Raw genomic sequence first — 10,344 nt, forward strand, 5'->3', positions numbered from 1 at the left:
ATGGGCTGTGTGCACATGGCAGATAAGGATACAGTGCATATGCTACATGGGACAATGTTGGCCATAAAAAATCTGTGATAATATTGCTGTTGGCATATTGATATCACATTCCAAACACTCATGCAAGACAAGCACTCACAGTGGTTTTGTGTAGAGGGTGAACAGCATGAAAGGTCAAGGTGGAAGCCAGTGAACTCTTTAGACCAGGGTTGCTCAAACCCTGGCCTGGGGGCCACTTGCAGCCCTCAAGGACTCCCAATCCAGCCCGCAGTGAACCCTCAGTCTCCAATGAGACTTTGGCCCTCCAGAGACTTGCTGGAGCCCATGCTGGCTCAGTGCAACTGCTCTCAGCGCGAGGGCAACAGTTCAACCTCTTGTGTGAGCTGTGGGATGATGACTCCCTCCAATGCATGTTGTTTCATGTCTGCAGCAGCTATTGAAAGACCTTCATTCATTCAAGTTCCATCTCTAATATACTCATTTATGTAAATTTATACAAATTTGAAATGTAAATTCATTCTGGTTTTTTTTCCCAGCCCCTGACACACTGTCAGATAGATGATGTGGTCCTCCTGCCAAAAAGTTTGGACACCCCTGCTTTAAACCAATGGGAAAATAGATAAACAGAATTTGGAGGAAGAGATACACAGTAATCTGTAGGAACTTCTAAAAATCAAAGGATGTCTCCTAATGGAGCAATAATGGAAAGTTATTTTCATCTGTTCTGAAGAAGAATGCCCAGTTAACATAGAAAGATCTGCCTTTAACACCTGCATATCTGAAACTGCATATCCCAGCATCAAGATCACACGCAGTTATCATGGTGCTGCCTGCGACACTGACCACTCCCTGGTGTGCAGCAGAGTGAAACTGCAAACAAAGCGACTGTATCACACGAAAAAGGAAGGAAGACCTCGCATTGATACCAGCAAGACCCGGGATCAGAGAAAAGTGGAGGAATTTGCACAAGCGCTTGAGGAATCTCTTCCAGGCCCGGCCGACGCAAACGCATCCAACAGATGGGAACATTTCAAGAATACCGTTTACAACACCGCCTTGTCCATATTCGGCAAGAAGACCAACAAGGCGGTAGACTGGTTTGAAGCCCACTCTGAGGAGTTGACACCAGTCATTGAGGAAAAGAGGAGAGCTCAAGCAGCATACAAGGCCTGTCCCAGTGAGCGCAACCTGCAGGTCCTCCGAACTGCTCGCAGCAAAGTCCAACAGACTGCCAGGAGATGTGCTAACGACTACTGGCTCCAGCTCTGTTCCGAGATACAGATAGCAGCTGACACGGGCAACATCAAGGGGTTGTATGATGGTATCAAGCAGGCCCTAGGTCCAACACAGAAGAAAATTGCCCCTCTGAAGTCTGCCACAGGCGAGGTCATCCAGGATTGGGTGCAGCAGATGGAACGCTGGGTGCAGCACTACTCTGAGCTATATTCCAGAGAGAATGTAGTCACCGAAGAAGCACTGAACAACATTGAGTGCCTGCCTGTGCTGGAAGAGCTTGACAGTGAACCAACCCTAGAAGAACTTCACGTGGCCCTGGACTCCCTTGCCTTTGGCAAGGCACCTGGAAAAGACAGCATCCCTGCTGAAGTCCTAAAATGCTGCAAAGAGATCATCGTCACTGAGCTGCATGAAATCCTCTGTCTCTGCTGGAGAGAAGGTGGAGTACCTCAAGACATGAGGGATGCAAACATCATCACGCTGTACAAGAACAAAGGTGACAGGGGTGACTGCAACAACTACCGCGGCATCTCTCTCCTTAGCGTTGTAGGAAAGCTGTTTGCCCGAGTTGTACTAAAGAGGCTCCAGGTACTTGCAGAGAGCGTCTATCCAGAATCGCAGTGTGGATTCCGAGCCAACAGGTCCACCACTGATATGGTATTCTCCCTTAGACAACTGCAGGAAAAATGCAGGGAACAACGACAGCCACTCTTTATAGCCTTCATAGATCTCACAAAGGCTTTCGACCTGGTCAGCAGAGACGGCCTCTTCAAGATTCTCCCCAAGATTGGATGTCCACCCAGGCTCCTCAGCATCATCAGATCTTTCCACAAGGACATGAAGGGCACTGTTGTCTTCGATGGCTCCACATCAGACCCTTTTGACATCCGAAGCGGAGTGAAGCAGGGCTGTGTTCTTGCACCAACCTTGTTTGGGATCTTCTTCGCTGTCCTGCTGAAGCAGGCCTTTGGAACTGCAACAGAAGGCATCTATCTCCGGACCAGATCAGACGGAAAGCTCTTCAACCTCTCCAGACTGAGAGCAAAATCCAAAGTCCAGCTGAAATGTCTGCGTGACTTCCTCTTTGCCGACGATGCAGCTGTCACTACCCACTCTGCCAAAGATCTCCAGCAGCTCATGGATCGTTTTAGCAAGGCCTGCCAAGATTTTGGACTGACAATCAGCCTGAAGAAAACACAGGTCATGGTTCAGGATGTGGACTCACCTCCCTGCATTACAATTTCTGAGCATGAACTGGAGGTTGTCCATGACTTTGTGTACCTTGGCTCAACGATCTCCGACACTCTTTCTCTCGATACCGAGCTAAACAAGCGCATCGGTAAAGCAGCTACCACGTTTTCCAGACTCACAAAGAGAGTCTGGTCCAACAAGAAGCTGACGGAACAAACCAAGATCCAGGTCTACAGAGCTTGCGTCCTGAGTACACTTCTGTACTGCAGCGAGTCATGGACTCTTCGCTCACAACAGGAGAGGAAACTGAGCGCTTTCCACATGCGCTGCCTCCGACGCATCCTCGGCATCACCTGGCAGGACAAAGTTCCAAACAACACAGTCCTGGAACGTGCTGGAATCCCTAGCATGTATTCACTGCTGAAACAGAGACGCCTGCGTTGGCTTGGTCATGTCGTGAGAATGGATGATGGCCGGATCCCAAAGGATCTCCTCTATGGAGAACTCGTGCAAGGAAAGCGCCCTACAGGTAGACCACAGCTGCGATACAAGGACATCTGCAAGAGGGATCTGAAGGCCTTAGGGATGGACCTCAACAAGTGGGAAACCCTGGCCTCTGAGCGGCCCGCTTGGAGGCAGGCTGTGCAGCATGGCCTTTCCCAGTTTGAAGAGACACTTGGCCAACAGTCTGAGGCTAAGAGGCAAAGAAGGAAGGCCCATAGCCAGGGAGACAGACCAGGGACAGACTGCACTTGCTCCCGGTGTGGAAGGGATTGTCACTCCCGGATTGGCCTTTTCAGCCACACTAGACGCTGTGCCAGAACCACCTTTCAGAGCGCGATACCATAGTCTTTCGAGACTGAAGGTTGCCAATACAATCTGAAACTGGACAGGAGAATATTTCTCAACCATGAAGATTCACAGATCTACCACCAGGAACCTATGTTACACCAGGGACATGTGGTGGGTGCGAAGGTAGGTGAGGCAGGTGAGGCAGAGCCTCCCCACCAGAGTCTTTTGAAAAACACCATCACTGAGTGAGGTGCCCAAGCACCCACAACCCACACTGAGAGCAGTGCTTTCCAAAGGACTCAGGTGGGGAGGCTCTGCCTCACTTGCCTTCCCACCCTCCACATACCTCTGTGTTACATCAAAGGCAACATGACAAATACCATTACTATATTTAGTCTTCTTCCTCCTTTTCTGCAGCACCTCTCTCTGTTTCTGAATCATGAATTAGCTACCAGAAGGGGAGATGAGAGCAAAGTATGAAAGATTTTATGGAAAATCCCCATAACCACCATGCATAGATCTTACCTGTGGAATCTTGTAAAGACCTAAAATGTCTGACATTAATGAAGATGCATCATAGTCGAGTCCACCGATGATGCCTATTAGATTGTTCTTGGTGCCACAGTTGTAGTTGGGGATGAACCTATGTGATTGAGAGAGCAGTTCCAGGGTGGTCCGGTAGGTCATCCTCGCATTGGTGTAGCTGTCATAAATGTGGAACCCAAGCGTGGTATTGGACAAGATCTTGGGATTCTCGTTGATCTCATGGACGGCAAATGCCAAGGCCAGGATATGCTGATAGAACTTTGTCACCACACTGCCAACGAAATGATTTGCTGTTTCATAAAATGATTCATGTAGGCATGAAATGGGATTAGTACAAGTTTTGGTCCAATCTGACTGCATGAGATTCAGCTGTTGGATTGTATTAGAGAGAACAATCCAGCAAAATAGTCATGACACAATCTCATTGGAAACAAGATAATTCTATCACCACTCACTTTTGCTGAAATTGTTCTTAGGTCATTTAGGTCAATTGTTCATGTAGTCATTTTCTGGACAGATACACATCTGTGCAGTTGGCTCACATCTTACTCACACTTTACTTACAAGAAATCAAGTATACTTGGTTAGGAAACAAAGAATAAAACAAACAAACAAATAAAAAACAGTTTAAATAAACCCACCATTCCTCCTATGAATTATATGCCCCAGAGTGGATGTGAGATGAGAGAATGAATCAGCTGTTCCCTGCCTCTCGCAATGTGATTTTAGTTACTAAAGAGAAAGTGCGTGTTTTCAGATTTAAGGTAGTTTTGATTATACACAATTTTCTCCTTATGCACTGACTCCAGAATCTAACTTCTGCATAAGATGTGGGCTGACTGTATAGTATGTGGATATTCATGAAGAATGGATAAAACACTTGCTTAGATTTTAGTTTCTTCAGCTTCATGTTTCTCCTCAAACCTTTAATAACTATTCTGGTGATCATCACAGAATATATCCTGCCTTCAAATCTCCTTTGTCAGGATCATGCACTAAAAAACCCCCACAATAATCCCCCCTCTCTTTTATTTTTTTCCTGTACAATTATCATGGCCATACACTTTGACCTTTCTGGGAATTACAGCACATACATGAGACACACACAGAAACATCAATTCCTCTATGCACGGAAAGTTCAAATCACACAACATGCTTCTTGTCTGTATAGATTACATACATTGTTTTTGAATATTTTTAAAGCAATAAAAATGCATCATCACTTTCATTTTTTAAAATAAAAAGCCTCTGATTTTTTGAGCAAAGTATTGGCTCAGGATACTATTTTTAATGGCCATGATTACAGTGAATGTGGACAGCGTCTGCTGTAATTGCTATAGGGAATCTGAACACATCCATGCATAATAGTTGGCTGTCCTGTGTCTTCTTTAAAATCTCCAACAAGAGAGAGTCCAGTACTGCAAGAGATATCATAGGGGCCTATTTTGTACCCAAAACTGTTCAAGATTTTTGTCAGTGACATAGATGAAGGGGTGGGGTGGGGGGTCTGTGAAAACGCACAGACAACAACAACACCAACAACAGTATTTATATACCGCTTTTCAACAAAAAGTTCACAAAGCGGTTTACAGAGAAAATCAAATATCTAATGGCACTAAACTGAGACATTTAACTGAAAACCCAGAAGACAGGAAAGTGATCCTGACAGACTAGAAAGTCAGTTTGAAATGAAAAGAAAAATAAAATTAAAAAGAATAACATTCAAAGTTCTGCATCTAGCTTAAAAATCAAATGCATAATCATATGACAGGGAATAACTGACTTCATGGTAATATATGTGAAAAGGATCTTGTGATTACAGTTAATCAGAAGGTGAGCATGAATAAGGAGTGTGCTACAAAAGAAAAGTGAATGCAATGTCAGGTTGCTTTGATTGCTTCCAATACATGAGAATGAATTGTTCTATGTTATTCTGAACAAATCACACTTCTTCTGAAGTACTGTGTGAAATGAAGATGGTTACAGGTCTAGAAAACAAGTCCTAAAGGGTAATGTTCAAGGAACTATGCTTAATACAGAGAAGGGAAGAGTAGACGCTGGGGAGGAACACAGAAACAATAGCATTGTTCAGATATTTAAAGAGCTGTCCCATAAAAGAAGGAAGAGATTTGATTTCTGCTCCTATAGAGGCCAGAACTAGATCTAGTGGGCTTTAGTTTCAGGAGAACAAACCACCTGAAATGATGAGTAGTTTGACAACAGAACCAATTACCTTGAGTAGTGGGCTCTCTATCTTGATGGATATCTCCAGGTAAAGACTGGAAAGTCGTCTATTGGGAAAGCTGAAGCTGTGGCTTTGGATTTCCTGAAATAAACAGGTTGTTAGCCTAGATGACCTACCAGGTCCTCTCCAACTGATTCTATGCATGATATCTAACTCACTTCAGAGGAGAAAGCAAGCAAACATACATCCTTACTATGGGATTTTAAAGGCCTCCAGCGAAGGGTGTGTGTCGAATACGAAGTTGGGGAAAAAATAAAGAAAATGGGATGCCATCCCACCAGCAACGATGTCACCTGGCTGGACCCACTCCTGTGGAATATGTGGGGGCTCATTTCCAGTGCACTTAAGAGCATTCGACTTGTACACCATGTGTGAGGGGAGCATCATCATCATCATCATCATCATCATCTGAAGCATCAGAAATGGCAACATCAAGATGACAGTGGACTCTGCCATGCTTTTTTTTTTTTTTTTTAAAGGACATAAACTGTGTCCCTTAACAGTGTTCCATGTGCATTTTTATAAGCTTTCCGGATTATGGAATTGTTTTCTTTTTCTATTCAAGAACCTGTTTGAAAGCCACTGATGTATTAGCTAGGTCAATTTAATTATAGTGGTGTCGATAATTGTAGGGGAGGTAATTACTTCTGCAGTGATGTTGGGTTTCAGAACTGGTGGACCAAACATGTTTGTCAGACTCATCCTGACTTTCAGCTGCTTGATGGTGGCATTGTGACTGGGGTGGGGGATGTACATGGGGAGAGTTTAGAAAGAATAGAAATGACAGTGCAACAACCGATTTTCTCTCACATGTTTTACCTGGTCTTTAATTTAAGGCATGTTGGAAACACACATAATGCACAGAAACTTGGTGCTAAGTGCCTACCAGGAGACCATGGTCCAGGCCAGTAATGTGGTTATTACAGGTGGGAACTTGATATCCACTGATTTGACTCACCAATGATACCAAGGTTCACCTTTAATGCCTTGTAACAAGGAAAAAAAAAAAAAAAAAAACCAAAATCCCATTTCCTACCTTTCAACTGTTAAATAACACAGGCAAACAAACATTTTGCTTCCTCAAACATTACACCAATTCCTGGGTATGTTTGGGGTGCCGATTCAAAAAATGGCATCCGTTTTGCCATATCACGTCTAGTTTTGCAGACACGGCATAGCCTCTTTAGTGAATGGTTCAAGCAGCTTGAACCATTCACTAATGAGGCTATACTATATCTTCAAACCTAGATGTGACAGGGCAAAACGGATGCCATTTTTGGAATTGGCACCCCAAATTCATATCGAACCACTATAAAGTTTGGGAAAAACTTTTCTGACCCTCAGTTTTGTAGTCCTGTGTAATTATTATTTCATTCCATGAGATTCCATTATTCACCCCATCTAGTGGCTGAATGTCGTATAGTGTCTATACCAATGCATTCTGAAGCGACAACGGAAGAGCAAGAAACCTAGAAGTGGGTCTTTAAAGCTATTTTCCTACTGATTTTGTATCCATTGATTTTTTTTTTTAATCCACTGGGGGTTCTGAAATGGAACCCCAGTTGATAACAAGGCATGACGTGTACATGGATTGAGAGGAAGGCGGCCTCAGACCCCAGGCCTGGAAGAGGTTAAACTTCCCTTCAAGAAGCATGTTCTCAGCTGGGATCTGGATATGCACTTTGATGCTTAGGTGTTGACTTCTTGGCTTAGGGGGTTATTTTGCTCAACTTAGAATGCAATCCTATACTTCTCAGCGCCCATGCATGCAGCAGCACCAAAATGGCTACCGCTCAACCGTGGACCTCTGCAACCCCACACCCAGGGCAAAGCTCCGCAATAGCACCCCCCGCGAGTTAGTGCCACCCCTGTGCAGAAATCAGGCCCCCCTACTCTCCAGAGGCTCACGAAGCCTAGTGCAACCTTTGCCCACGTCGGGGAAGCCTCTATGAGGTTCCCTGATGCTATATTCTGTGCTTCTGGAACTGTCGGGATCCTCAGAGAGGCTTCTGTGGGGTCCTAGCAGCTGGCAGCTGGGGCTTTTGCCCTGAAGAAGTCTATGGAAGGTATGCAACTGCTACCGCTGCATCCCAAGAGTGTTCTTGGCCTGCCCTTCAAATTGGACCGAGGCATAATCGGCTACAGTGGTGCCTCGCAAGATGAAATTAATTCGTTCCGCGAGTCGTTTCGTATTGCGAAAATTTTGTCTTGCGAAGCGCGGTTTCCCATAGGAATGCATTGAAATTTAATTAATGCGTTCCTATGGGCAAAAAAGTCAGAACAAAGTCAAATTTGGTTTACAAAGTGTTTATTAAGTGCTCTTTAAAGGCATACATACTGTACAGAGGATTTCAAAAATTTCAAGCACAAAACTTCAACTTTTTAACCTCCAGGCACAATGCATCCTGGGTATTAACGGTTGTGCGATTTAAAACAAACCAAAACAAAAAAATGCAAAAAAATTCATCTTGCGAAGCACAGCCATAGAAAAATTTGTCTTGCGAGTCACGAAAAAAAATCGCAAATCGCTTTCGTCTTGCGAGTTTTTCATTGTTTAGGCATTTGTCTTGCGAGGCACCACTGTACTTGCAAGTAAACATGTGTGCGTGGCTCAGTTTCAACTTCCATAGGCCTCAATACATTTTCCTTGTCAGCTATCAGCTTGTCAGTTTCAGTTTCAAGACCCACCAACAATGAGGCCATGACCTACTGGTGGACCTCAACCCACAGTTTGGGAAACACTGTTTTACCTAGTCTTTTATTTCAAGGCACGTAAAAAACACACTTGTATACACATGCACTCAGTGTTAAGTGTCTACCAGGAGAGTATGGACCAGGCCATTAATGTGGCTACCGCGTGAATTGAAGGAAAGTAATCTCAGATACACAGGCTAAGAAGGCCACACTTTTGATGAACTGAGGAATCAACCTGCTCTCACCCAGTTGGCCAGCCTGCCTGTAATGGAGCCTTGCTTGCTCCAAAATGTTAATGGTACTCCAAAATTCAAATTGAATTTACTGGCTTCCACATTCAAATACCCTACTAGAACAGCACATTTATTGCCTTGTAGCTACAGCTGCCTCCTAAGAGCTCCTGACTTTGGGAAAAATGTTTAACAGGATGCCCAACCCTATCCAAATTTCTAGGGCTGAAGCAGCCATGCCAGTGGGGCACATGTTGCATCCCACAGGGGAGTTTTGAGTCCTGGAGGCCTCCTCCAGATAAGAGAACATTTATTTCCTTGCCGAGGGACAAACTTCTGCTGCCCCATTAGGTCTGTTTGGACCTGTGCTAGTTCTTCGCACAAGTCCAGGTAGACCTGAGTTTGGGGATCAAGGCTGGGAAAGGGGATCGGGTATTGGCAGTGCTTCTGCCACCATTACCACCCACCTTCCCAGACTTGAACCGTTCCTTCCCTGCCCTGGTCTCCACCTCATTTTGACCACCACCCAGTTGCAGACCTGCCATTAGGTCCAATGGGGCAAATGCCCCAGGCATGAGCCGCTAGGACCCTGGGGAAGCCTTTCTGAGGCTCCCGACGGGGGCGGAAACTGTGCTTCTGGTTTCCTGGAAGCACAGTTTATAGTGTTGGGGAACCTCAGAGTCCTGGGGTTACCAATGTAGTCCTGGGTTGCACTAGACTCCTCAAGCCTCAGGTGAGTGGGGGGGCGAATTTTTGTGCGGGGGGTGGCAATAGCCCATGGGGGTGTCATCGCAGACCTTTCCCCAAGACGTGGAGCTGGGGAGGTCCACCACCCACTGACTGCACCCACCACTGACATACTGATTTCAGCAGGGTCAGCTGCAGCATCTCTGCTTCTTGCAGTAGTGCTCGCAACATGATCACCAGAGGCACACTGTGCACCATCAACAGCTGAACACTATTTTGCAATTGTAAAAACCTATTTTGCACTGGCCCAATCTTAGTTAGCATTGGGCATAAGATTACTGTATATAGACATATCACTTGCTGTATTTGGATTCCCCCTTCCTCCAAAGAAGGCTCAAAATTGTCATCTGAGGTCATTAATGGGCAGGGGGAAAACATGCAACTTGAAACAAAATTCAGACAAGATTGAAAAAATCTTGGTTAGGTGATCAGTATTTCAGAGTTTGAACTGTGAATCCTGTTCCGGAAGGTGTTAGACTTCCCTATAAGAAACATGTTCTCAGCCGACAAATACTTTTAGATCTGAATCTGCACCTTGATGCTCATGTATTGACTTGGGCCAGGGAGTTATTTTGCCCAGTTTAGGCTGGTGCAGCAGTCAAGTCATTTCTGTGGTGTACCAGACCTGACCATTGTTGTGAAAGAAGCAGGATAATTGCTATG

Source organism: Tiliqua scincoides, chromosome 5 (genome assembly GCF_035046505.1).
Source record: "Tiliqua scincoides isolate rTilSci1 chromosome 5, rTilSci1.hap2, whole genome shotgun sequence".
Lineage (NCBI taxonomy): Eukaryota > Metazoa > Chordata > Lepidosauria > Squamata > Scincidae > Tiliqua > Tiliqua scincoides.